Source organism: Neofelis nebulosa, chromosome 18 (genome assembly GCF_028018385.1).
Source record: "Neofelis nebulosa isolate mNeoNeb1 chromosome 18, mNeoNeb1.pri, whole genome shotgun sequence".
Lineage (NCBI taxonomy): Eukaryota > Metazoa > Chordata > Mammalia > Carnivora > Felidae > Neofelis > Neofelis nebulosa.
The window spans coordinates 27,384,406-27,410,103 of record NC_080799.1 but is presented as its reverse complement, the minus strand read 5'-3'; the positions used below and the strand labels follow the sequence as shown (position 1 = coordinate 27,410,103).

Sequence of the window (25,698 nt, the reverse complement as noted above, 5' to 3'; positions counted from 1 at the left end):
CAGCATGGGAAGGGACTTGAAACACCAGATATAATAACATATTACAAAGCTCTAATGACTAAAACAGAGTGGTATGACTCAACAATTCAGAACTGCTTAAGTGGAAGAGCTACTTAACAGCACAGGTGGTAAGTGGAAGACAAATGAAGCCAAGATAATCTTTTAAAAATCAAAGAGGATTGGAAGCTGGAGTAAAGGAAACAGGTAGGGCAGGTAAGGCTGGGCTGGGCTGTGGGTCTAGCTGTCTGCCAGTGAGAGAAACAAGAGGGCCAGGCCCTGACCCATCTTCCCTTTGCATCTATTCCTGCTGGCTTTGGGGCAGGGCTACAGGATGGTCGGAAGCACCCTCGCCATTCCATCCTCATTCCCCCTCCCCCTGGCTGCTTAGATTATCTACGACAGCCCTCCCAACCCCCAATGGAAAGGCTTCATGTAACAGAGATAATGCTTGGGGTCTTTCAAAGAACTCCTACAGGTCAGGGCTTTATGGTTGGCTAGAAAAGTAAACTGTCTCATAAATAACATTCATGCCTTTCAAAAAACCATTCCTGGAGCAGGTCATCCCCCAGTGAGTACTCTGGCTCACTCTCTCAGCTGTAGAACTGGTCTTGGAGGCACAAGGCACCAGGATCCTGCTTGTGGTAATTTAGCCTTCACCCCACCCTCCTCTCAGTACAGAGCATGCAAAGAGGAAGGTTGCCCAGGGTCTTGCCAGGTTAAGTATGAGAGTAGGAGGCATCTGGGTGTCTTATTCAGTGCTCTGGAATAGGCTCTGACTTGTGGAAGTGGCATGAAGGAGTAGGAGAATGCATTAGGAAGTAACACTCCGGTGTGATGTATGATCTAGAACAGGAATTGGCAGACTTTTTCTGTAAAGGGCCGGATAGTAAATATTTTAGGCTCTGTGGGCCATATGGTCTCCGTTGCAACCACTCAGCTCTGTCCTTGGTTGTGAAAGCAGTCATAGGCAGTAGGTGAACAAATGGGCGTGAGTATGTTCCAATAAAACTTTATTTACAAAAACAAGTGGTAGCTGGGGTTTTGCCCTCAGGCCATTGTTTGCAGATCCACAGTTCAGATTTTGATTTTGTATTAGACCCATCTCTGTTGCTTCCTTGTATGATACTGGTAAATTATTTTACTTCGTGAGATTCACTTTCTTCATATCTAACAATGGGGGTCATAAGTCTATAGGATTATTGTACATGTAAGTGAAGTGGGAGCTTTGTTGTGTTCTGTTTAAAAAATTTTTTTTTTTTAACATTTATTTATTTTTGAGACAGAGAGAGACAGAGCATGAACGGGGGAGGGTCAGAGAGAGAGGGAGACACAGAATCCGAAACAGGCTCCAGGCTCTGAGCAGTCAGCTCAGAGCCTGACACGGGGCTCGAACCCACGGACCGCGAGATCGTGACCTGAGCCGAAGTCGGACGCCCAACCGACTGAGCCATCCAGGCGCCCCATGTTGTGTTCTGTTTTTAGCATCATCACTGTGATTATTGTTTCTTGTGAGGAACAGAGGAGAGTCCTGAAGGTCACCCCAGGACAAGCACAATCCCCCATCCTAGCTTAAAAAAAATCAGAACAGTGATTCTACTTAACGCTTCTGTCAGCAGGCACGAGTCTTGAACATTTCCAAGATGCTGTAACATCTGTTGGCAGGTCTTTGGATATACTTCACATCAAATCTGAATTCCTGAAGGACCCATGCTCATTTTTGTAACTTCAAATTGGAAGTTGAACTAGAGGTTTTCACGGAAATCAGACAGGTCAGGACATTATGGTTGTTTAGGAGAATAAGTCACTGTCTCCATAAATAACATCTCACTTCTCAAGGGTCTGCAGTGTGGCCAGACCATCCTTCTGCACTTTGGCTAAATTTCTTTCTCACTCGGCAGTCATTTGTTGCTGGACATTTGGGAAGGAACATACATTTTCCTTCTCCTCTCTGCTCTACTGGAACATACCCAAGTCCCTGCTCTGGGACTTCTGTGGCGACACCAATTTTGTCACTGTCAGGAGCCAACGTGTGGTCTCTGAAAAGCTGGCTGTTATTTGATGGAAGGGCCTCTGGCATTAAGATGTCCAAATTATTTTATCTGATTTGTGTCAGAGCCAATACATCAGTGTCTGAGCTCTGTCTTGCAGCCTTCTCCTATCTGCATCCCCACTGCCCCGATGGGGACCATCATTGTGTCACTCGTGGTGGCCGGACTGGGTTCCTGACTGTCTCTGTGCCTCTCCTCTCATTGGTCCTTGTGCAGCCCTGCATCCATTTCTCCATGCAGCAGCCACAGCGAGCTTGGGAAAATGCAAATTAGATTACAATAAAAAATTTTAATGGCTTCCCACCAATTTTAGAAGAAAATCCAAACTTCTTACCACGGTTTCTAAGGCCTCACATGATCTGGCCCCTGTTTGCCTGTCACCTTGGCATAGGGGTTGGCTCACTAGGTACCAGCCACACTGATGGCCTCATACTTCTCACTAACGCTACAAGGCCCCCACCTTGGAACTGTACACAACTGTTTCCTCTGTGACAATGCTTGTATTCATTTCCTCTGCCTTCTGTAACAAATGACCAGACTTAGTGACCTAAAATAACACACATTTCTTATCTAAAAGTTTTGGAGCTCACAAGTCCCAGACAGGTCTCAGGGGATTAAAATCAAGGTGTATTACTTCAGAGGCTCTAAGGAGAGAATCCATTTCTTTGCTTCTGCCAGAAGTAGAGGCTGTCTGGATTCCTTGGCTCCTGGCCATGTCAGACCTCTGATTTCCTTGGCACACCTTTGATTCTCTTGCCTCCACTTTTCCCTCATGAGGACCCTTCTGGTCAGGGTGGACCCCGTGGAATAATCCAGGATAATCTCCCCACCTTACAGTTCTGAACTCGGTCATGTCTATAAGGTGCCTTCTGCCAATGTAAGGTAACAGTCATAGACTCCAGGGATCAGAACATGGACATCTTTGGTGGGCAGTGGTATTCTGCCAACCGCAGTGTTCTTCCCCATGTAGCTAACTCTCTAGTCCTGAATCTGATGGCCCTCCTCAGAGAGGCCTTTCTACCAGTCCCATCTACATAGGTTTCCCCTGATCCTTCCTCTTGTAACACCACGTGACTTTCCCTTATTGGAAATCCCTCAATGAATAGGCCCCATTATTAAACCTCTTTGGGTTGTACACTCTCTTCCCTGAAGCTGAAGGTGTCCTTACTCTATAGACCTTAACAGCCTGAGTCTCCTCCCTGCAAGATCTCTATCCAGATGGGCCCCCTTCTCCCCTCCCCCAGGCTTGGTCCTGCCCTGGCCTGGCCTGAGCTGAAATCCGGGAGAAGGAGCAGGTAGAGATGATCTTGGCTTACCCTCAAGACAGTCTTGCCAGCAGGCTTCCATGTCCAGTTTGGTTGGGATGCCAGAGGCACAGCCTCTTGACTCCTTTTGCAGGGCACTGGGTCATGGGGCAAAGATTGGAACGTTGGGGGGGGGGGTTTAGTGCTCTCTCTTTATAGACGGGGCGCTCTTGCCAGCTTAGAGAGTTACTGGCAGGACCTATCCTCGTCTGAACCAGCAAATGGTCTGGCTGGAGTGCTTTCATGCACCAAAATTTATGGTATTAATCACAGCTCAGCGAGAAACTTTTCCAGCAGCAGGCTCTCTGTTTTAGGTTGTGCTCCCCAGAAGCAGCCCCTGTGATGCAGATTGTGTAGAGTCATTTATTAGGACTTCTCAGGGGACACGGGTAGAGAAGTAGAGACATGGGGTAGGGACTGGAAGAGGCAAGAAGAGTGTGATATCATCAAGCAAGGTCCCATGGAAGGTCCGCGTGGCTCAGTCCCACAGGGGAGCTCCAGTGGCTATACAGGTCATGCCTCACAAAGACAAGAGCTGGTGAGTTCATACACCTGTACCTGTCACTAATTGGTTAAGGGCGAAAGAGAATTCTCTAAAGGGAATGGGAATTCCTAGATACTTTGTGCTGTTGGCATACCCAGGCAAAGTGAGAGCCGTCCTCTGACAGGACATATGGGTGCTGGCTGAGCTGCACACCTGTGCACACCTGTGCTTGTGTGCTAACAGCAGCGACAGATCTGAGTGTATGTGCAGAGCCCTGGAAGCCCAACTATGTTCTCCTACTCTTAACTGGACTCATCAATTCACTAAACACATACTCATTCATCTTCAAATCTATGCCAGGCTCTGGGGATGCAGGTGACAAAGGACATGGGCCTAGCCCTCATTAAGTTCAAAGCTGAGTAGGAAAGACAGACTTAATGTTTAAAAATGCCTACAAAAATGAGAAATTACAATTGTGTTCAGTGTTGTGGATGAGAAGGATGAGCTACCACTAGAGCAGACCTGACATGGTGGACAGGTGGGCATGGGAAGCTTTTCATAACAAGTGATGCTGAGCCAAGAGCTGAAGGATGAGTATAACTGAACCTGGCTAAAAAGGGAGGAAAGAACGTTGTAAGCCAAGGGAGCATGTGCAAGGGTCCTGAGGCAGGAATCACCAGGAGGAACTGAAAGAAGGCTGGTGTGTCTGGAGTTCCAAGAGTAGGGGGAGTGGTAAGAGACCAGCCTATGGCTTGTTGAGGAATGATTTTTTTCCTGCTTGCCACCTCATTTCTTTCTGATCTTGTCCAGTGTCTTTCACACCCAGATCTGTTGGCCATTCTATAGTATGTTCTCTGGAAGCCAAAGGGAAATGGGGACATAGAAAAGATGTTAGGTGGTAGAGTCTATTTTCAACTGTTCATATTTTCCCCACTGAAACTTATAGCTGAAATTAATACATAAATTTACAGCCGCAAGTCAGTTGTGATAAATAATCCCAGAAGTGTTCCGATTATTTACATTTTTATGGAATCTTGCCTGAGCAAACCCAGAGAGCTCACTAGGCACTTGAAGAATTATGTCTTGTTCAAAACCAATTTAATAGCAATGGCAAATAAAGCCATCTGTGGGAACTTGTAGAGTAGAGTAGTAATTCTCTGCCAGATGAGCAATATGCAAAAAGCACCAAATGAAGCTGAGCACACCGAGCTCAAAGAAGAGTAACAACCACAACTTAACTGAACCGTCCGAGGACAGCAGGCCTCCGAGTATCTCTTGCTTACATGTCATCCAGATGAGCATTCTGGTCACGTAGCGATGTGAGCAGAGTCCCTCATGCTAGCCCCGTACACAGCGGCGTGGGCTGGAGGCAGTTTGCACAACAGGGAAGAAAGTTCGCTTAGCGGAGGGGTCAGCAGCATGGGTTTGGGGTCAGAGTTGAGGTTCGCATCTGGGTTTTGTCACTTACTAGCTGTGCGACATCAGGCACATCATTATTTCTCACTGTCCTAATGCATAAAATGGGATAATACGTGTTTGTGTTTTTCTCTCTAAACCCAGCTAACGGCATTGGTTTTCTGTTCCTTCTTTCTTTTCTTTCATAGTTTACTGCTTATTTTTAAAAGCTTTACTGAGGCACAATTTATATGCATTGAAATCCACCCATTTTAAATGTACAGTTCGATGAGTTTTTAGTTTTAATTTATATAATCGTGCAATTACCTCCTCAATCCAGTTCTAGAATACTTCCATCACTCCCCAGAGTTTCCTTATTCCCATTTGTGGTTGATGCCTTCCCCCACCTCCAGCTGTAGGCGACCACCAATGTGTTTCCATCTCTACAGTCTTTTCTTGAAATCTCCTGTCACCCGAATCACATAACACGTAGTCTTCTATGGCCAGCTTCTTTCACTTAGCATACTGTTCCTGAGATCTGTCCCTGTTGTTGCACGCATCCAGTTTGTTCCCTTTTAATGCCTATTTTACGCATTTACCAGTTGATGGATACTCGGGTTGTCCAGTTTTGGGCTGTTACACTTGCATAGACGTCTTTGTGTGGACACATACTTTTATTTCTCTTAACTAGGTGTCTAGGAGAGAAATTGCTGGGTTGTATGCTAAAGTAATTTTTTAAGAAACCGCCAAATCGTTTTCCAAAATGGCCATACCATTTTATATTCTCACCATCAGTATGAGTTACCATCAATATGCATTTACTCTCCATCCTCACAAACGTTTGATTTGTCCATCGTTTTTATTTAGCCCCTCTAAATATGTTGTGGCATCTCACTGAGGTCTCCATTTGCATTTCTGTGATGGCCAACGGTGTGTGCACCTTGTCATACACTTAATACCCATTCATATATCTTCTTTGGAGAAGTGTTCATTCACATCTTTTGCCCATTAAAAAAATTGGGTTGTTTGTCTGCATATTATGCAGTTGTAACCATTCGTTCTTTTCTTTTTTTTTTTTTTTTCAACTTTTTAATTCATTTTTGGGACAGAGAGAGACAGAGCATGAACGGGGGAGGGGCAGAGAGAGAGGGAGACACAGAATCAGAAACAGGCTCCAGGCTCCGAGCCATCAGCCCAGAGCCTGACGCGGGGCTCGAACTCACAGACCGCGAGATCGTGACCTGGCTGAAGTCGGACGCTTAACCGACTGCGCCACCCAGGCGCCCCCCATTCGTTATTTTCGATACAGGTCCTTTATCAGGTATGTGTTTGGCAAATGTTTTCTTTCAGTCTGTGGCTTGTCTTTTTCATTTTACTTCATGCTATATATATATAGACTCACAGTCTCCACGCTGTGAGTGCAGAGCCTGATGCCAGGCTCCATCTAACAAACTGAGATCATGGCCTGAGCTGGAATCAAGAGTCAGAGGCTCAACTGATTGAGCCACCAGGCACCCCAACTTAGCGCTATCTTATAAAGAGCAGAAGTTCTGGGGTGCCTGGTTGGCTCAGTCGCTTGAGTGTCTGACTCTTGATTTTGACTCAGGTCATGGTCCCAGGATTGTGGGATTGAGCCCTGTATCAGGTTCCATGCTGAGCATAGTGCCTGCTTGGGATTCTCTCTCTCTTTGTCTCTGCCTTCCCTCCCCCACTCGCACACCCTCTCTCTCTCTAAAACATTAAAAAAAAAAACAAACCCGGAAGTTTGAAATTTTGATGAAGTCCAATTTGTTAACCTTTTCTTTTATGGATTGTTCTTTTAATGTCAATACTAAGAAATGTTTGCTTAGACCAAGGTCACAAAAGTTTTCTGTTATGTTTTCTTCTAGAAGTTTTAGTTCTTACATTTGGATTATGATCCGCCTCCAGTTAATTTTTTTGCATGTGGTGTGAGTTAAGGGTCTAAATTCATTTTTTAACATAAGGATAGCCAATTGTTTTCACACCATTTGTTGGGAGATTACCCTTTTCTCATTGAACTGCCTTGGCCTCCTGTTGAAAATCATTTGACTATTTATGTGTGAATTAAATTGTAGATTCTCTTACTTTACTTTTGAAGAATCACTTTTCTCCCCCTTGATGCAGGCTCATGGGATAGTAATTGGAGACCCCATCCTCTCCTAGATGTGGAGTGGGCACAGGAACGAAGCTGGTGTATTCTGATGCTTTCTACCTAGGATTTGAATCCTGGGCAGATCAGGGGACAGATAATGGAAGAAATTTGATTTAATGACAAAGGTGGTTTCCTAATCAAACTCATTCTAGTCTCAATTACAACAGCTAACGCCCACAGACCACTTACTAAGTGCTCAGCAAATAGTAAATACTTTTATTATATACACTTATTTAATACAGTAAAACCATCAGGCCTGCTCTTATTATCCCCATTTCACAGATGGGAAAGCCAAGGCATGCATAGCCCAAGTAATTTGTGCATCTTAAAGCTAGTAAGTATCAAGAACAGGATTTGAACCCAGGGAGCCTGGTTCTAGAACCCATGCTTTTATTTAATTTTTTTTTTTTTAATTTTTTTTTTTCAACATTTTTTATTTATTTTTGGGACAGAGAGAGACAGAGCATGAACGGGGGAGGGGCAGAGAGAGAGGGAGACACAGAATTGGAAACAGGCTCCAGGCTCCGAGCCATCAGCCCAGAGCCTGACGCGGGGCTCGAACTCACGGACCGCGAGATCGTGACCTGGCTGAAGTCGGACGCTTAACCGACTGCGCCACCCAGGCGCCCCTTTTATTTAATTTTTTAAAAAATGTTTATTTTTGAGAGAGACAGAGAGAGAGAGAGATGAAGACACAGAATCTGAAGCAGGCTCCAGGCTCTGAGCTGTCAGCACAGAGCCCACGTGGGGCTCGAACTCATGAACTGTGAGATTGGATGCTTAACCAACTGAGCCACCCAGGTGCCCCAGAATCCATGCTTTTAAATATCGGACTATTCTATCTTTGTTGTGCTTCTTTCTTTCTTTCTTTCCTTCCTTCCTTCCTTCCTTCCTTCCTTCCTTCCTTCCTTCCTTCCTTCTTTCTTTCTTTCTTTCTTTCTTTCTGTCTTTCTGTCTTTCTGTCTTTCTGTCTTTCTTTCTGTCTTTCTTTTTCTCTTTCTTTCTTTCTTTCTTTCTTTTTTTCTTTTCTTTTCTTTTCTTTTCTTTTTCCTTTCCTTTCCTTTCCTTTCCTTTCCTTTCCTTTCCTTTCCTTTCCTTTCCTTTCCTTTTCTTTTCTTTTCTTTTCTTTTCTTTTCTTTTCTTTTCTTTTCTTTTCTTTTCTTTTCTTTTCTTTTCTTTCTTCATTCACTCATTTTTAGTAATCTCTACACCCAGTATGGGGCTTGAGATCCACTCCCAGATCAAGTGTTGCATACTCTTCTGACTGAGCCAGCCAGGCACCTGGTGCTTCTTCTTCTTCTTCTTCTTTTTTTTTTTTTTTTTGCTTCTGGAAGTGCCTTGGTTCTTGTCTGCTCCCAGGCTTGGCTCTAGTATAGTCTAGAGGCTACTATAGATGACACGGTCTCCCATTTCCATACAGTAATTTCCCAGTGGCTTAAATCACCTACAGTCACTTTGTTTCTTGCAACTAAAGTATGCCGACAAGCCCAATTCACAGTTATTGTGAGGAATAAAGGAAGATCATGCATGTCAACCACTAAGCACAGTACCTAGTGCATAGCACATCAATAGATGTTAGAGGTGGTGATGATGATGGTGGTGGTGGTGGAGAGACATGAGGTCAGGTGATAGCAGTATAATACAACAGCTCTATGTGCCAGGTATGGTAGTGGCACAGAGAAGGAAGGATCCAACTCTGCCTGGGAAGTTCCATGAAAGCTACAGAAGAAATACGAAGGCTGGGTCTTGCAGGATGCATCTAGGAAGCATGAGGAGGAGGAGTAGACGAGAGGTGGAAATGGTCCGTAGAAAGCCCTGGCATGTTTTGAGAAGTGTGAAATTTGTTATGGTTGAATTGAAGGTGGAACTGGATGGGTGACAGAAGATGAACTTGGAGAGGTATTTTGGAGGGCCCTGTAGATCTTGCCAAGGATGTCTGACTTTATCCTGGATGAGGCATGGAGTCCCTGAAGGAGAATGTGTCCTGGTGCAACACTTGTCAGACGAGCATTTAAAAACCAGTTGAGATTTCCAGCACAAGATGGGGTCTTCTTCAGCCGTGTATTAGTGCACCAGGGCCGTGTCACAAACCACCACAGGCTGGGTGGCCACACCACAGAAATTCACCTCTCACACTTCTGGGGTCTGGAAGCCCAAGATCAAGTATTGGCAGGTTTGGTTTCTCCTGAGGTCTCTCTCCTTGACTTAGAGATGTTGTCTTGTTGCTGTGTCCTCACACGGCCTTTATCTCTGTGTGAGCTGGTGTCTCCTTTTCTTCTTCGAAGAACACCAGTCATACTGGATTAAGGCCCCACCCTTGTGACTTCATTTAATCTTAGTTACCCCTTTAAAGGCCTTATCTCCAAATACAGTCACACTGAGGGTTTAGGCTTCAACACGTGAACTTGGGCGGGATGGGGGATGACACAGTTCAGCCCACATAACTAGCATTTTGTGAAATATGTATTATCTCCTGAGCCCTGTGCCAAGTAACTTCCATGCAGTCTTTCATTTCATCCCCATACCAGCTTTGTAACCTTGGACAATTAAGTTAACCTCTCTGTGCCTCAGTGTCCTCATCTGCAAAATGAAGATAATAATAGTCTCTGCCTTATGGTGTTGTTATAAGTATCACCTGAATTAATATATGTAAAGCTGGGTGTTTGTTAAATATATAAATAAGCCCTTTCTAGGATGAGGGCAGAATTCATCTCCTCCTTTTACAGACCAGAAACCTGAGACCCAGAAGGAGTAAGCACCTTGCCCACAGTCAGATGGCAGAAACACTTGAATTCAGAGCTGTCATAACCACAACCCTATCATCTCAGATCTCTGAGATGGGCTCAGGGGGTCCTAGACTTGTGGTGGATTCTGCTGTTTCTCAAGGAAAAGAGCTTGACCAAACTCCTTTTTGGAGCACAGGGCTTTTCAAAAAGCATTCACTGGCCACTAGACTGGCACCGGGACTGGCACTCTGATCTGCCCAATCTGCTGCCTCAGATGACCAGCATCAGGGAATTTTTTAGGTGACAAGTTGGGGATAGATTTGGAGAAAGAGCAGAAATTCTGGTGGGCTGAAGCACAGGGTGCTTGGTGGCTGGTGGTGTCCTGAGCCGGAGTTAGTTGAGATTTGTACCTCCTGTCTGCTCTTTGGGTTGTAAGCCACAGGGAGACACTGGAGATCGTTTAAGCAGGATCACTTCATCAGTATGAATTCACAAAAATGGATACTGGCCAATTTAGGCAAATGAAAAACAAAACAAAACAAAACAAAACAATTAAAATTGAGACAAAGGTCAATACTCATACCTTTAGAAAGAGCTGCTCCAAAGATCTAGGCAACAGGAACTGACAAAACTCTTCAAGGCACTTTTACAATTTTTTCTTCTCTGCAGGATCCCCTTTGGGCTCGTTCCGGGGAGAGGGAATCTGATTGGCCTAGCCTGGGTCACATGACCAGCATCTGGGCGGGCAGACCCTCTTGACTGACAGTGCCACCAAACGGTCGCCGATGCGGGAGGGGGTTCCTCAAGTAAAAGTGGGTGCTGTTACCTGAAGATGGAGAGTTGTTAAAAACATAAGAGAGGATGCAAGTAGACTTCTCCTAACTGAGAGAGCAGACCTGAGAACCAAACCAGAAAAGGGTGCTCTTGCTAATTTTTCACAGCCAACTCAGCAGTTCAAGTGCAGTACCGCTTGAAAACCTGCCCCCTGCCTAATTTTAGCTTGTGACTCTAGGGATAAATGTAGGTCTTTTTCAATAGTTAAAATCTAATGGTGGACAACTGGAGACATTTCTGCCCATATAGAAACAGAGTGTGTTTTATGAAGAAATTTACTAGTTTTTTGAATAGATAATGCTTGAGTGGTATCTTCCGCTGGTTGAAAAATCAAGATGATACAAAAGGTGTACACCTGAAAGTCTCCTCCCTCTCCCAGGCCTACAGATAAGCACTTATTAGTTTCTTGGGTGCCCTTCTGGTGTTTCTATAAGATTCTGTTACAAGTACAGGTGAAGATGTATAGGAAGGACTTGTCCTGGGTTTCCTTTCTCGAAGGTGTTGGACTCCGCCCTTCTCCACCCCAGGAGGCTCAGTGGAATCCTCTAGCTCATTGGGACTGGGGAACTTAGGAGTTGAGGCCAGTTTTCACATTCCTCCAGGTTCTAGCCAGAAGGGCCAATCCTGTTGGCCACTTGTTTTGTAAATAAAGTTTTAACTGGAACACAGCCACACTCATTTGTTTACCTGTCGTCTGTGGCTGCTTTTCCTTCACAACAGCAGAGCTGGGTAACGGAGACTTTCAGAGCCTGACACGCTTTCTATCTGTCCCTTTGCAGAAGACCTTTGGGAGGCCTGCTGTAGGAGCTTCCCAGGATTAGAGAAGCCTTGATGGCCCCAAGTGAGGAGGCTATGACTTCAGAGAAGGAGCAGTTCAGACAAGAAGTCTGAGAGTCATCCTTGTCCCCTCCTTTGCCTCAGCCTACCCCCACCTCACATTAGTTCAGTACCAGTGCCTGTTGGTTTTTGCTCCAAAGTATTCCTGGATTCTGTCCATGTCTCTCCCTCTCTGGCAGCATCCTGGCTTCATCTTCCACCCAGACCACCACTGTCCCCCCCCAACCCCCCGAGTCTCTCTCCTGCTTCCATCCATTCTTCACAGAGAAGCCAAAGAGGGTCTTTGCTAAGTGTAGATCTGGTCAGGTTGGCTCACCCTCCTGCTTAAAACCCTTTAGTGGCTTCCTATTGTTCTTAGAATTGGGACTCAAATCCACAGTCTGGCCCCTGCCGGCCTGTCCAGAGCCCTCTCGGGCCATGCTCCCCACTCTCTGCACTCTGGCCACACAGCTGGTGCTGGGCTCCCTGCAAAACAGGGCTTTTGCCCTTGATACTTCCTCTACCTGAATATACCTGAATGTTCCCTACCCTCCTTGCTTTTTCAACGGACTCCTCATCCTCTGGTGTTACCTTGACCAGTACTTTCTCAAAGAGATCTCTCTTGACCTTCTCACTTCTTAGAGGCTTCTGTCCACATCCCCATCATCTTGTCACAGCTGCAGTTCTGTGTTTATTTGTGATCGTTTCTTTTTGGTCTGCCTTTTCCGTGAGAGTGGGACCCCTTATCCGCTGTTGCTGACTATGGGCTCCTTGGTGCCTAGCACAGTGCTTTGCACATAATAGACCCTCACTAGGTATTTACCAAGTAGAGAATGAATCGTGTTCCATTCCAGCCACCTCTGGGTGACAGGAGAAATCCTGCTGTGCAGCTTGTTGAGGTTTCAGGTGCCAGAGTCTCAATTTCGTCCCCCGAGAGCCACATTTAACACAGCGAGTTGGCAGAGGCAACCTTAGGCTGGTGTTGATTGAATGCCACTTTGAGACAGCAGCTGCTGAATTCCTTCCAGTTGGTGTCTCCAGCCCCAGACAGGGTGTACACAGTGTGCTTTTCTCCAGACTGTGTCCCCAGGATCAGTCATACCAGGAGGGCTGCTTGTCGCTTCCCTGTGCCCAGTCTCCCAAGAGCTCAACCAGTGAAGATACTAATGAGGAAAGACAGGTGTCTCAGTGTCCCTGCCCCCCATCTGTTAAGTATTCCATGGGATCCAGACACAGAATTTTATTTGTTTTTCTGGACCTAAGCTGCCCCTTGACATAGCCAGTGATTGCTTTTTTAAAACCATGAAGGGGGACTAGGTCCTTTCATCCACTGATAAGGTGCTAGGTGACAGAGAGATCAGCATCCCAACACATAAATCTGCAACTAATCCTTGGGAATCAATATTTTTCATTAAGAACCTGTGAGAGTTGGGCCATTATGGGGAAAATCTGTTTAGGTTGACACCTTGATGAAGTTATTCAGTTCAGGGGCTTAAGTCATTGAAAGGTAATAAAGAGCACAGAGCAATCTCGGGGCTGGTTAGGGGAGAAAACGATGGGAGTATTGAGTTTCAGTTCAGTGAAAAATGACCTCCTGATTTATTGGGGAATGATGGGGTGCTGGCCTCTTGGGCAGGCCGGGCCAGACACAATCAACATGGCAGCATCTCACTCACCGCCTTGCACCCACTGCAATAGTAGCTGCTATTTATAAGCTGTCTGGAGGGGAGAAATGGGGAAGTATGCCAGGGTCTTGGGATATTTTCAACATTCTCCAAGTCCTGACCTCATAATGCTCTTTCACATTTTGGATTTTCTCCTATAGATCATGTGAGATAGGGGCATTGAAGTGTTCTAAAGAGTTTAACAATGAGATTGAATTTACGTTTGTAGAACTGCCTTTATGACCCACTGTATCTAGAAGGACCCAGCCCATCACCAGAAAGAACCAGTCTTTCTTGGAGCCAATCATGGGTATATTCAGAATCCAGAGGATGGTGTCCCAACTGTGGGTCCCATTTGTCCACAGAGAATTACCTTAGATGGGCTCTTGGAAGTACACATTCTTGTCTCTTGCCCTCTTCCTTCCCCTCTTTCTTCCTTTCTTTCTTTTCTTCCTTCTCCCTCCCTTCTCCCTGCTCTGTGCATTTACAAGTGATGTTATCCGCGTCATATGAGGAGTTTCCTTTGACATTTTCTTGTAAAATCAAAAAAGTGCCAGCATCAGAGTGTTTTACATTGGATGAAATATGGTATTTTGATTTAGTGCAGACGAAAGATGTCCTCTCTGGGGGTGAGGATGAGGAAGTATTAAAGAGATGAAGGGTGCAGGAACCTCGTTCTACTGAAAAGTCACACTGGCAGCTGGATGGGATAGGTATGGGGAGGGCAGAATGCAGGCAAGGAGTCCAGGAGAGAGTCTGAACTCAGGCAGTCACAGTAGGGATACTAAGAAAGTAGATTCAGAAAGTAGTTAAGAAGTCAGATCAATAGGAGTTGGCTGACAGTTTGGATTTGGGAGATGAGGACAAGAGCTGGCAGATGAAGCAGGTGGGCTGGACGCAGGGCTGTGAGTTCTTGGTGATGAAGAGGGAGTGAAAGGCCAAGGCCTGAATGGGATCACCGAGAAAAGAGTGGAAAGAAGGAGAAGATAAACAGAACCAAGCAGCAAGGGACAGGTGGAGGGACAGGTAGAGGGGACAGAGGAGCAGGCAGAGAAAGAGAGAAGGAAAACCAGAGGGAGTGGAACCGTGGAAGCCAAGGGTGGAGAACGAGGGAAGAGACAACTGTGCTAACCGTCTGCAGAGAAGGCAAGTAAGATCATAACTCAGAATGCCCATCTGGCTTGGCAATATAGTGTCATTTCTGACCATACTCAGAACAGTCTCGGTGCCACGCTGGGAACCAGAGAGCAGCGGATTGAGGAGTGAGTGGACCTCAACTCCTGGGGCTTCTTTCATACTGTTCTGTAGAGCTGTGCTCCCAGACACGTGGTCCTTGCCTAGCACAACGTGAATGGCGCCCCCTACAGGCCTGGATGGAAGCGCAGCTTCTTAGTGTAGATGAGATGCTTGGCTTTGGGAGGTGGGAAGGGGCAGTTGCTATAGAGGAGTCTCACTTGCATTATTTCAACTTTGAGGAGATTTGAGCTATTGTTTTGGCACTGAGGAGGAAAACTTGGAGAAGAGGCTCGCGCTAAAGGTAGAGAAAACAGAGGGCAGAAAATTAATGAAAGGGGTAAGATCTAGAAAGAGATGCAGAAACCAGCCTTGTGCAGGAGGCCTGTCTTCCTTCAAGTCAGGAGGAACGGAGGTAAGTGCCCTTCCCATTTACTTAAGCAGCAAGTGATCCACTCTTTATGGGGCTCGGTCCTCAATGCAACACGCCGCTTAGATTTTGTGAGAGCCAGCGTAGGGTAATAGTCCTGGGCTCCGTGTTTATAGACCACAGCCAGGCTTGCCTACGGGAGTTGTCAGTCTGCTCTCATTTCCTGGTCTTACCTTCTAACACTTTATTCACTTATGTATTCATTAATTTATCCATTCCACAAGCACTCATTGAGCACCTGCTGTGTTCAGATACTGTACTGAGCCCTGGTGGGTACAAAACTGAACACAACCCAGTTCCTGCCCCCATAGAGCTTAGCGTCTTGTGGCAGAAGCACACTGGCAAGCAGACAGAGTGCCATGGGATCGCGACTTTCATGTGGAAAAGTGCTGTGCCGGCAGCCCCTGCGCATGGTTGTGGGGAGGCTTGTTTACATCCAGCCCAGCATTATTCCGCCAGTTAATCATTTGTCTAACTAGCCTGTTGGAGACGTTAGGATCTATGCCTTATTGGTTCCTGTGTCCCCTGTGCCAGGCAGAGCTTGGTTCTAGGAAGATGTGTAACAGACATGAGTGCTTCATGAGTGCTTCTTTCCAGCTATAGCTATAGCTATGTCTTTGTCCGGTGTTTCTCAGCCTTTTAAATTCTGGGTACCCCTTTCGTGATTTATCCTCCACCACCCCCAAATCCTCCCTTAAAAAGATTTAGTCTTTTTAAACCATCGGTGTTTATTAATAGCCATTAATTCATGTAGCCATTTAAAAATTAGGCATTTTGTAAAATAATAAATCGCAATATAAAATAGCAGTAACATTAAAAAAACAGCATTGGGGCACCTGGGTGGCTCAGTGGGTTAAGCGGCTGACTCTTGGTTTCAGCTCACAGTTCGTGGGACTGAGCCCTTTGTCTGGCTGTGCGCTGACAGCACAGAGCATGCTTGGGATTCTCTCTCTTCCTCTCTGTTTGACCCTTCCCTGCTCTCTCGCTCTCTTTCTCAAGATAAATAAGCATTAAAAAAAAAAAAAAAGGCATTTACTTAACCAGTCCGGTGGGGTTTTTGTCAACCTGTTGTGTTATGGTAGCTAAATGTCCAGATTTCTTTAGGGATTTGTTGTGGGTTCCCTTCCCTCTGCCTCCAGGTGGCAGCATGGAGTAGTGGTGAAGCCCTTGCATTTTGGAATCCAGTTTTTCTGGGCTCAGAATCTTGGGACTGCCAGTTACCAGCTGTGTGACCTTGGCTGAGTTACTTAGTCTCAGTTTCCCCACCCATAAAAGGGGAATATAATCAATACCCATCTTACAGAGTTTCTCTAAGGATTTTCACGAAGAGCCTAGGATATAGTTGGCATCTCAGAAGTGTTTTCCATCCGGTGAGGTCTGTGCTCTGACAACCCAGTGACTTCTCCCCGGACTGCAAGAAGCCCCTGGCCATCCCACCCCTCTGCGCCGAGGGAGGAGCTCTATAGCTTTTTCGGTTTGCTCCCCGTGATTTCCAAAGGCAGCAGCATTTCTGAGCGGAAACCAATGCTGGCCTGCTGCTCGCTGGTTCTGTATGTATTGATTAGCGTTGCAGGGGTGGGGATGGGGGTACTGTTCTAGAAACACTCACTTTGATTCCTCAAATAAATCCCCCCCGGGTCCTGCTAGGAAACTAATTGGGAGTTGATTCTGATGAATAAATGTGCTGCCGCCGCCTGAGGAATTGACCATGCTGGCAGATGGCTAGAGCATGAGAAACACTCTGTCGTGGCCTTCTAAGGGGCCCATCAATAATAGATCTGCTCCAGCCCTAGGAGGGGGAAGCATTTCTGCTGTAGGTATGAATTATGGATGCCGTTTAGGGTAATGCGGATCTATCTCAAAGGTTCCGCTCAGTTTATGTGCTAGTAAAAGCCGGCAATTTGCTTGTGTTCCAGCTATAATTTGCGCTACATTAAGGGACCCTCCTTTCCATAATGGATGTGCGGTTTGAACGCAGGCGCAGTCGGGCCTCGAGGGCAAGGCCCTGCCCGCCAGACGTGGATTTCGGCCAGGTGGGGCGTCCGCAGCCAATCGCAGGGCTCCAGAGCCCGAGAGCTGTGCTGCCGAGGCAGGTGGAGGCCTCCGCTCCTGCCCAAGGTCTTGGGAAGATGCTGCACGAAAGCCCAGAGCACTTCTGTGAGTCTTCCATCAAATGCACCGGCTGTATTTCCCGAGAGGAGCACAAAAGAAAACCTGTGGGCTGACAGTCTAGACAGAAAGACCCGGCGCTTTTGCAGGAGAAGCCTTAGGGGACATGGTTGAGAGCACAGATTTCTGGAGCCAGACTGTCCCGGTTTGAATACTGACTTTGCCCCTTCTGAGCTGTGTGACTTTCTGCAAGTTACCCAGCCTTTCTGTGCCTTTGTTTCCTCCTGCCCCCAAATGGTACTAATAGTCCCTACCAGTTACATGCTAAAGCCGGAACAAGCTCTTGAAAGCCAACTGTTTAATTATCAGGAATTGTGTGAGCTGGTTGTTCAAAACAGCCATTACCAAAAATTAAACTCTATAAACTTGTACTTACAAGTTATATTGAAACCAAAGGTAGTGAGTACTCAAAACTTATCGATTCCTTGCTATTTTACTCCCTTTTACTGTTATCTGTGCTCCTGAGGCTATTTATGTCTCTTATATCTGCATGGTGGCAGTGATATGGCGGTATGTCCCTGTGTCTCTCCTCCCATATCTGAGGCCTGTGACATCACAATGGTATCCTGAAATTGGCCCTGGTGGCAGTATTTACACCAGGGACATGGGCAAACATTTCCCCTAGAGCTGTTTGTTAAACTTTTTTTTTTTTTTTTTTTTAGAGCTGACTTTTTTTAAATTAAATTTTTTTTTAAATTTTAGAGATTGAGAGAGGGGTAGAGATAGAGATAGAGAGTGCAGGCAGGGGAAAGGGGTGGGGGGTTTGAGAGAGAGAGAGAGAGAGAGAGAGAGAGAGAGAATCTTAAGCCGACTCCACGCCCAGGGCAGAGCCCAACTCGGGTCTCCATCCCACGACCCTGAGGTCATGAGCTGAAGTCAAGAGTTGGGTGCTCAACTGACTGAGTCACCCAGGCACCCCAAGATTTAGTTTTCTTATCTGCAGTACTGGGGCAGTAACACTTCTCAGTTGTTGTGAGATTAAGTGGAATAATGTACTTAAGGAGTTTAACACCCTACCTGGATATAATAGGTACATAATAAATATTAATGGTGACCATAGCTACTACCTGGTCCTCAGAGGTCTTTACTCAAAAGCAGTGCCTGGGAGGTTGTCTCTGGAGAGCAGGCACTATGGGTAGGAGCCTGGGAAGCCATGGAGGGAGGATACTCCTGAGGCTGGCTCTGGGGAGGTGGGGCAGTGGTTCCCTGGTGATCCTCCTACCCCCGTGAAGGAGAGCAGATGGAACCCCTGGATGCTCAGTGAGAAGCCAACCACTGATACGACTTAGGGCTTTTCAGGACTCCAGAAAGAAGGGGGGCCTGAAAAATGATGGAGTGTAGGATCAGTGACGGTTAACTTCTTGAGAACCTTCTTTTGTAGGGGTGCAGTGGGGTTTCAGCTGGATTGTATTTGGTTTAGACAAATAAACAATGTTACTTCCACCTTAATATTTGAGAGCAATTCATAGTTGTGACAGGTGTGAAGTGCGTGGCTTGTAAAAGAGGCTCAAGAAACAGTTGTTTCCTTTGTTTTTTTGTTTGTCTTTATCACATTTAATCTCAACCCCACAGCTGTTTAGAGGTTGAGACCTAAGCTTTAAAGCCAAATAGACCCAACTGCAAATCCTTCACCAACCACTTACTTGGCAGTGGGAACCTGAGTGAATCACTTAGTCTGCACACACCTCAGTTACACTATCTATTCAATGGGCATTAAATATAGTACTGTTTTTAAGAATGAAATGACCCGGGGCGCCTGGGTGGCGCAGTCGGTTAAGCGTCCGACTTCAGCCAGGTCACGATCTCGCGGTCCGTGAGTTCGAGCCCCGCGTCGGGCTCTGGGCTGATGGCTCGGAGCCTGGAGCCTGTTTCCGATTCTGTGTCTCCCTCTCTCTCTGCCCCTCCCCCGTTCATGCTCTGTCTCTCTGTCCCAAAAATAAATAAATAAAAAAAAAGTTGAAAAAAAAAAATTAAAAAAAAAAAAAAGAATGAAATGACCCTTAAACATAATAAGTACTAACTAAATAAGTGGTGGTTGTTGTTACTGTATGCTTTATAAGTCAAGTAGGAAAAAATAAATTCCATTAAATAAAGGAAGAAACGGAGGCACAGAGAAGCCAAAAGTCTCCTCTGAGGTCAGGAGGGATTCAGAAGCCCAACTTGACTGTCTTGCCATCTATTCCAGGAGGGAACACTTTGTTCCCTGTACCTCTCAGAGCCAGGATTCCACCAGCCTGAGTGTTCCATGCTCCCCAAAGCTTTCCAAAGCTATAAATATAGATGGAACTTTCTGAGAAATTTGCTGGATCAGAGCTTTTGTCTAAGCAGACAACTTTGGTTGGCCTTGGCTCCCTTTCCTGATTGCCTTGTTCCATGAATCCATTGTTTCAGTTCACTCTGTGGTTTCTACTGGAATCTTCCAGAAGCACTTTAAGCTTAAAGAGGAGAGGAGGGTGGGATGCCAACCTCTGGCATAACACAGACAGTGAAAATACTCAGTCTGATTTGCTAGAGTTGCCAATGAACCTGATGGGGCTGTTGTTTTTAAAATTTGAGGGGTATGTGTACTTATTCAGGTATTTTTAGAGCCAGTTTTCTGATTATAAAAGCATTATGGGGCAATTGTGGGAAAATTTGGAAGTCAGAGATCCAATACTTTTTTTTTTCTTAAAGGTAAGCAGTTTAGTAAAATCCCAATTCCCTAAATCCCATTGGATTTTTAAAACAACACCTTATAGAATTTATAGCCTTTCCAATTAACTAATCAGTAAATCAATTAACCAGAAAAATCTTTATTGAGTGCCTTTTTTGTGTGTGCTAAGGTTGGTGCTGGGAGCTTGGTGAGATAAGAGAATGAAAAGCTCTGAACTAATAAAGGTTGTACAGTCCCAGAGGGAATCCAATCTAATAACAGTGCAATTAGTGATCAAAGTTTGGTCCTAAGGGTGGCAGGGGTTAGGACAGACAATAAATGCAGTATGAACTGAGACAAATGAGCCCCAAGGTGATAGGAAAGCTTGTTGAAAAATCTAGTGAGAAAATGTCCTGTTTCTTAGGCCAAAAGTAAAGGGAGAGGGAATCCTTCCCTCTCTCTCTCCCTCCCTCCACCCATTACCACCTATCTATCCATCCGTCCATCCATCTGTCCATCCATTCATCTACCCACCCATCCATCCACCCATCTATCCATCCAATTAAAATTTTTTTATTATACTTACCAGTCTTTCTGAGGAGTACTGGATATATAATAAATTGCATGAAGTGTGCATTTTGGGGGCTCAGTTGGTTAAGTGTCCGACTTCAGCTCAGGTTATGATCTTACAGTTTGTGAGTTCAAGCCCTGCATGAACTTTCTCTCTCTATCCCCCTCCTCTGCTTGTGTGCTCTCTCTCAAAAATAAACACTTAAATTTTTTAAAATTTTTATTTATTTATTAAAAATTTGTTTTAATGTTTATTTATTTATTTTTTTTTTTTTGAGAGAGAGAGAGAGAGAGAGAGAGAGAGAGAGAGAAGGGCAGAGAGAGAGGGACACACAGAATCTGAAGCAGGCTCCAGGCTCTGAGCTGCCAGCACAGAGCCCAACGCGGTGCTGAAACCCATGAACTGTGAGATCATGACCTGAGCTGAAGTCGGACACTTAACTGACTGAGCCACTCAGGCTCCCTAAAAAATATTTTTTAAATGAAGTATGCAGTTTGATGTTTTGACCTACTTACACACCAGTGAAACCATCACCACAGTCAAGGTAATGAACATGTGCATCACCCTGAGAAGTTTCCTGTGCTGCTCTGTAAGCCTTTCTACCCACCTTCCCAGACAACTCCTGATCTGCCTTCTGTCGGTGTGCATGAGTTTGCATTTCCTACAATTTTATAAAAATAAAATAATGTACTCTGCACTTTTTTTTGGTCTGGTTTCTTTCACATAGCATAATGACTTTGAGGTTTTTCCGTGTTGTAGCGTGTATCAATGTTGCACTCTTTCTTATTGCTGAATAGTATTCCATTTTACACACGTGTTAGTACACATAGTTTATAACTCACCTGTTGATGGATATTTGTTTTTTTTTTAAGTTTTGGACTATTAAAAATAAAGCTGCTATGAACATAGGTACATATTTTTTATGGACATATCCTTTTATTCTTGGGAAAATATCTAAGAGTAGAATGGCTGTTGCATATGGTAGGTACATTGTTACTTTTTGAGAAACTGACAAACTGTTTTCCAAAGTAACTGTACTATTTTATGTTCCCATCCGCAGTGTGTGAGGCTTCTGTTTTCTCCACATCTTTGCCAACCCTTCGTATGGTCAGTATAAGTTTTAACCATTCAAGTAAGAATAGTAGTGGGATGTTGACTTTAATTTACATTTCTCTAGACAGTAAAGATTGAGTTATTTTTCATGTACTTATTTTCCATCGATACGTCTTATTTGGTGATGTGTCCAGATATTTTCACTATTTTTTATTGGCTTATTGTTGACTTGTTAAGTTTTAAGATTTCTTTTTTAAAAAACAATTTTTTTATTAGAGAGTGCATGTGAGCAGGGGAGGATCTGAGGGAGAGAGAGAGAGAGAGAGCACGTGAGAGAGACAGGGAGAATCTTAAGTAGGCTCCATGCTCAGCACAGAACCCCACACAGGGCTTGATCTCACAACTGTAAGTTCGTGACCTGACCCAAAATCAAGATTTGGACACTCAACTGAGCCCCCCAGGTGCCCCCAGAGTTCTAAATATACTCAGGATACAGGTGTTTTATCAGCTGTGGGATTTAGCAGCTCTCTGATCCTCTCAGCCTGCAGCTTGCTTTTCATTCTTGTACAAGGTCTTTTGAAGAGCACAGGTTTTAAAATTTCATCAAGTCCAGTTTGTCCTTTTATGGATCATGCTTTTGATGATGAATCTGAAAAACCTCTCCCAGATCAGGGTTACAAAGGTATTCTCCTATGTTCCAAATGTTGTAAAGTTTTAAGTTTTCTATTTAGAGTTATGATGCATTTTGAGTTAATTTTAATATCTGATGTGAGGTATGGATAGAAGTTCATTTTTCTTTTTGCATATAAGCACCTAATTGTTCTAAAACTGTGTGTTCAAGGCTCTATCCTTTCTCCACTAAATTGTCTCTGTGCTTTTGCTACAAATTGGTTGTCCATATATATGTGGGTCTATCTATGGACCTTTTATTCTGTTTCTATCATCTGCTTATTTATTTTTCTATCTTTAGGCCAATGCACACTGTCTTAATTACTACAGCTTTATAATAAGTCTTGAAATCAGATTGTGTTAGTACTCTACCTCATTTTTCCTCCCCCAAGGCTATTTTAGCTCTTGTAGGCCCTTTGCATTTACATATACATTTTATTTATTTTCAATTTTTTTAATGTTTATTTATTTTTGAGAGAGACAGAGACAGAGAGTGAGCAGGGGAGGGGCAGAGAGGGAGAGGGAGACACAGAATCCGAAACACGCTCAGTGCTCCGAGCTGTCAGCACAGAGCCCCACGTGGGGCTGAAACCCAAGATTCTCAAATCATGACCTGAGCCGAAGTCGGATGCCCAACCAACTGAGCCAGGCACCCCTTCATATATATTTTAGAGCTTATCAATTTCTACACACACACACACATGCACACACACACAAGCCTACTGGGGATTTCTATTTGGATTGCATGGTTTAACTATAGATCCAGTTGGGAGAATTTACATCATCTTAACAATACTGAATCTTTATGAACATAGTGTATCTCTTAATTTATTTAGGTTTTCTAAAACTTCTCTTAGTGATGTTTTGTAATGTTCACTGTATGAGTATTTCACATCTTTTGTCATATTTATTTCTAAGTATTTCATATTTTTTATGTTACTGTAAATGTAATTTTATTAATTTCAATTTCTGATGATCTGTTGCTGTTATATAGACATCTAACTTATTTTTTTCAGTTTATTTATTTATTTTGAGAGAGAGAGAGAGAGAGAGAGAGAGAGAATGAGTGTGTGGGGAAGGAGCAGAGAAAGAGAATCCCAAGCAGGTTCCACACTGTCAGCACAGAGCCTGATGTGGGGCTTGAACTCACAAACTGCAAGATCATGACCTGTGCCAAAACCAAGAGTCAGACACTTAGCTGACTGAGCCACCCAGATGCCCCTCCCTTTTCTATTTTCTAGAAGGGTTTATATAGAATTGGTCTTAGGTCTTCCTTAGGTGATCGATAAAGGTCATCAGCAAAGCCATCTGTACATCTAGTTTTTATCCAGGTAGTATAGCCCCCTGGGTCGTGGAGTTACACTGCCTTAGTTTGGGTCCTAGATCTAATACTTTGTGGTAGGTGACCTTGGGCATGTCTCCAGACACCCATCTGCAAAGCAGAGGAAAAACAGTGCAATGGTACCTACATTATAAGATTGTTGTGAGGAGTAAATGAGATGATGTGCATAGTCAATAAATTCTATTTATCATTATTATCATTACCATGTGCCATTGCCTCCTGGACAAGAGTGAGCTGCAGAGTAGGATAGAAAAGGACCTGGAAGGAGAGTGTGGGCTCTTTGTGTTTCTGGACACGGCCTCATCACGCAGGCCTCTTTGTCCTTACTCCCTATGGTCACTGAAAAGGAAACTGGGCCCACCCTTTAATGTGTGACCAAATTAACTTCTCCTAGCCTTGTTTTCCTCATTTGTAAAAAAGGGGTATTAATCATAGCAAGTATTGGTTGGCCACTTACCATATGCCAGTCACTGTCCTGAGCACGATCCATGTTGTCACCCTGTTATATCTCATGAGGCGGGTACTATTACAATCCTCAATTTTCCTCATGGAAAATGGAATGAAGCAGAGAGAGGCTAGTAACTTGCCCAGAGCAGCACTGCTAACCAGTGGCACACTGGCATGTGAACCTAGGCTGTCTAGCTCCACGGCCTACCTTCTTACCCCCTACGCTTCTACCTTTTAGTCTGCTGTTGCGGGGGGGGGGGCGGTTTCTGGGGGAGGTGGTGTGGGGCGGGGGTTGAGGATTAGCTGGGATGACCTGGGCCTCATGCTAGGCATCGATAAGTGCTACTCTACTTTCCCCAAGTTCTACAAAACTCTGGAAGGAATCGGTTTTCAACACACCAGTTTTTGCTCAGCTGCTGCCCCCGGCTCAGCCCAAACCCAGGGCGGACTCCCAATTAGATGGGGCTCTGTTTCAGCAGAGAGGACGGGCTCCAATCCTAGAACAACTCTGACTCCTGAGGCTAACGGGCCAGCCAAGGCCCCCTGGCCCCTTGCCCCTCCAAGTGTGGTCCTTGGTTCAGCAGCATCCGTATCACCGGGGGCTCGTTAGGCACGCGCAGTCTCAGGCTCCTCGACAGGTCTGCCGAGTTAGAGTTTGTATTTTAACAAGACCCCAGGTGATTCGCATGCACATTAAAGGGTAAGAATCACTGCTTTAAATCAATACTTTTTCTGCTTGATCCTTTCAAGTGGTCACTCAGTTGATGAGATGATGGGGGTCCACCGACACATCCTCCCGACAGCTGTGATGTTTGTAGTGAGTACACATTTATTTCGTAGAGACAGAGATGCAAAGTCAAACGTCTTCAGCAGGCCAGGTGGGAACTGTGGACAGCTGGAGCGCATGTACTCTGTTTAAAGCTGCCGCCTCACTCCAGACAATTGTTGTTAAATGGGAATGCAAGCCCAGTTTGTAGACCTTCCCTATTTTTTTTTTTTTTTTAATTTTAGAGAGAGAGGGAATGCCAGTGGGGGAGAGGGGTAGAGGGAGAGAGAAACTCTCAGGCAGGCTCCACACTCAGTGCAGAACCCAACACAGGGCTCCATCCCATGGCCCTGGCCTCACCACCTGAGCTGAAATCAAGAGATGCAAACCAACTGAGCCACCCAGGTGCCCCTCCCTCCCTCCCTCCCTCCCTCCCTCCCTCCCTTCCTTCCTTCCTTCCTTCCCTCCCTCCTTCCTTCCTCCTTCCATTGATTTATATCTTCTGCTATTTTAATCAAAGCTGGACATCTGAATGTTTTTCTGAAACCTCTTATCTGTCAAACATTAACAACTAATTGGAAGTAATAACATAACTTGGAGGGTCAGACAGGTGTGTGTGCAGGCCATATTCCCCATGGGATGTAAATTTGTGACCTCTGACCTAAAAATGACTTCAGAGTAGCCCACGTTCTTGAACAAATTAAGTAGGTATTGTGCATGACCATCTTTGGAATGCTTGGAAGTTTTCACACACAAGATGTTCCATTATTTGGTTGTTTCTAATGCCAGCCACACACAGCCACAAGCAATCGATTGCTGTTCCATCTTCTTTACTTTGGCACATATCTGTTCCCTCTGCATAAAACCAGCCATTCCCTGCAAATTGGTGCAGCCACTCTGGAAAACAGTGTGGAGGTTCCTCAAAAAATTAAAAATAGACCT

General features: G+C 45.0%; 1 long non-coding RNA gene across 1 annotated transcript; it reads right to left on the bottom strand.

Moving 5' to 3' along the window:
- Positions 1–993: 993 nt before the first annotated feature.
- Positions 994–10,951, bottom strand: LOC131501704 (uncharacterized). The gene is made up of 3 exons (XR_009256859.1): positions 10,714–10,951; positions 3,365–3,450; positions 994–2,301 (listed from the first exon to the last, which is right to left on the bottom strand). It is a non-coding gene; the product is annotated as an uncharacterized LOC131501704 (long non-coding RNA).
- Between the last annotated feature and the right edge of the window lie 14,747 nt (positions 10,952–25,698).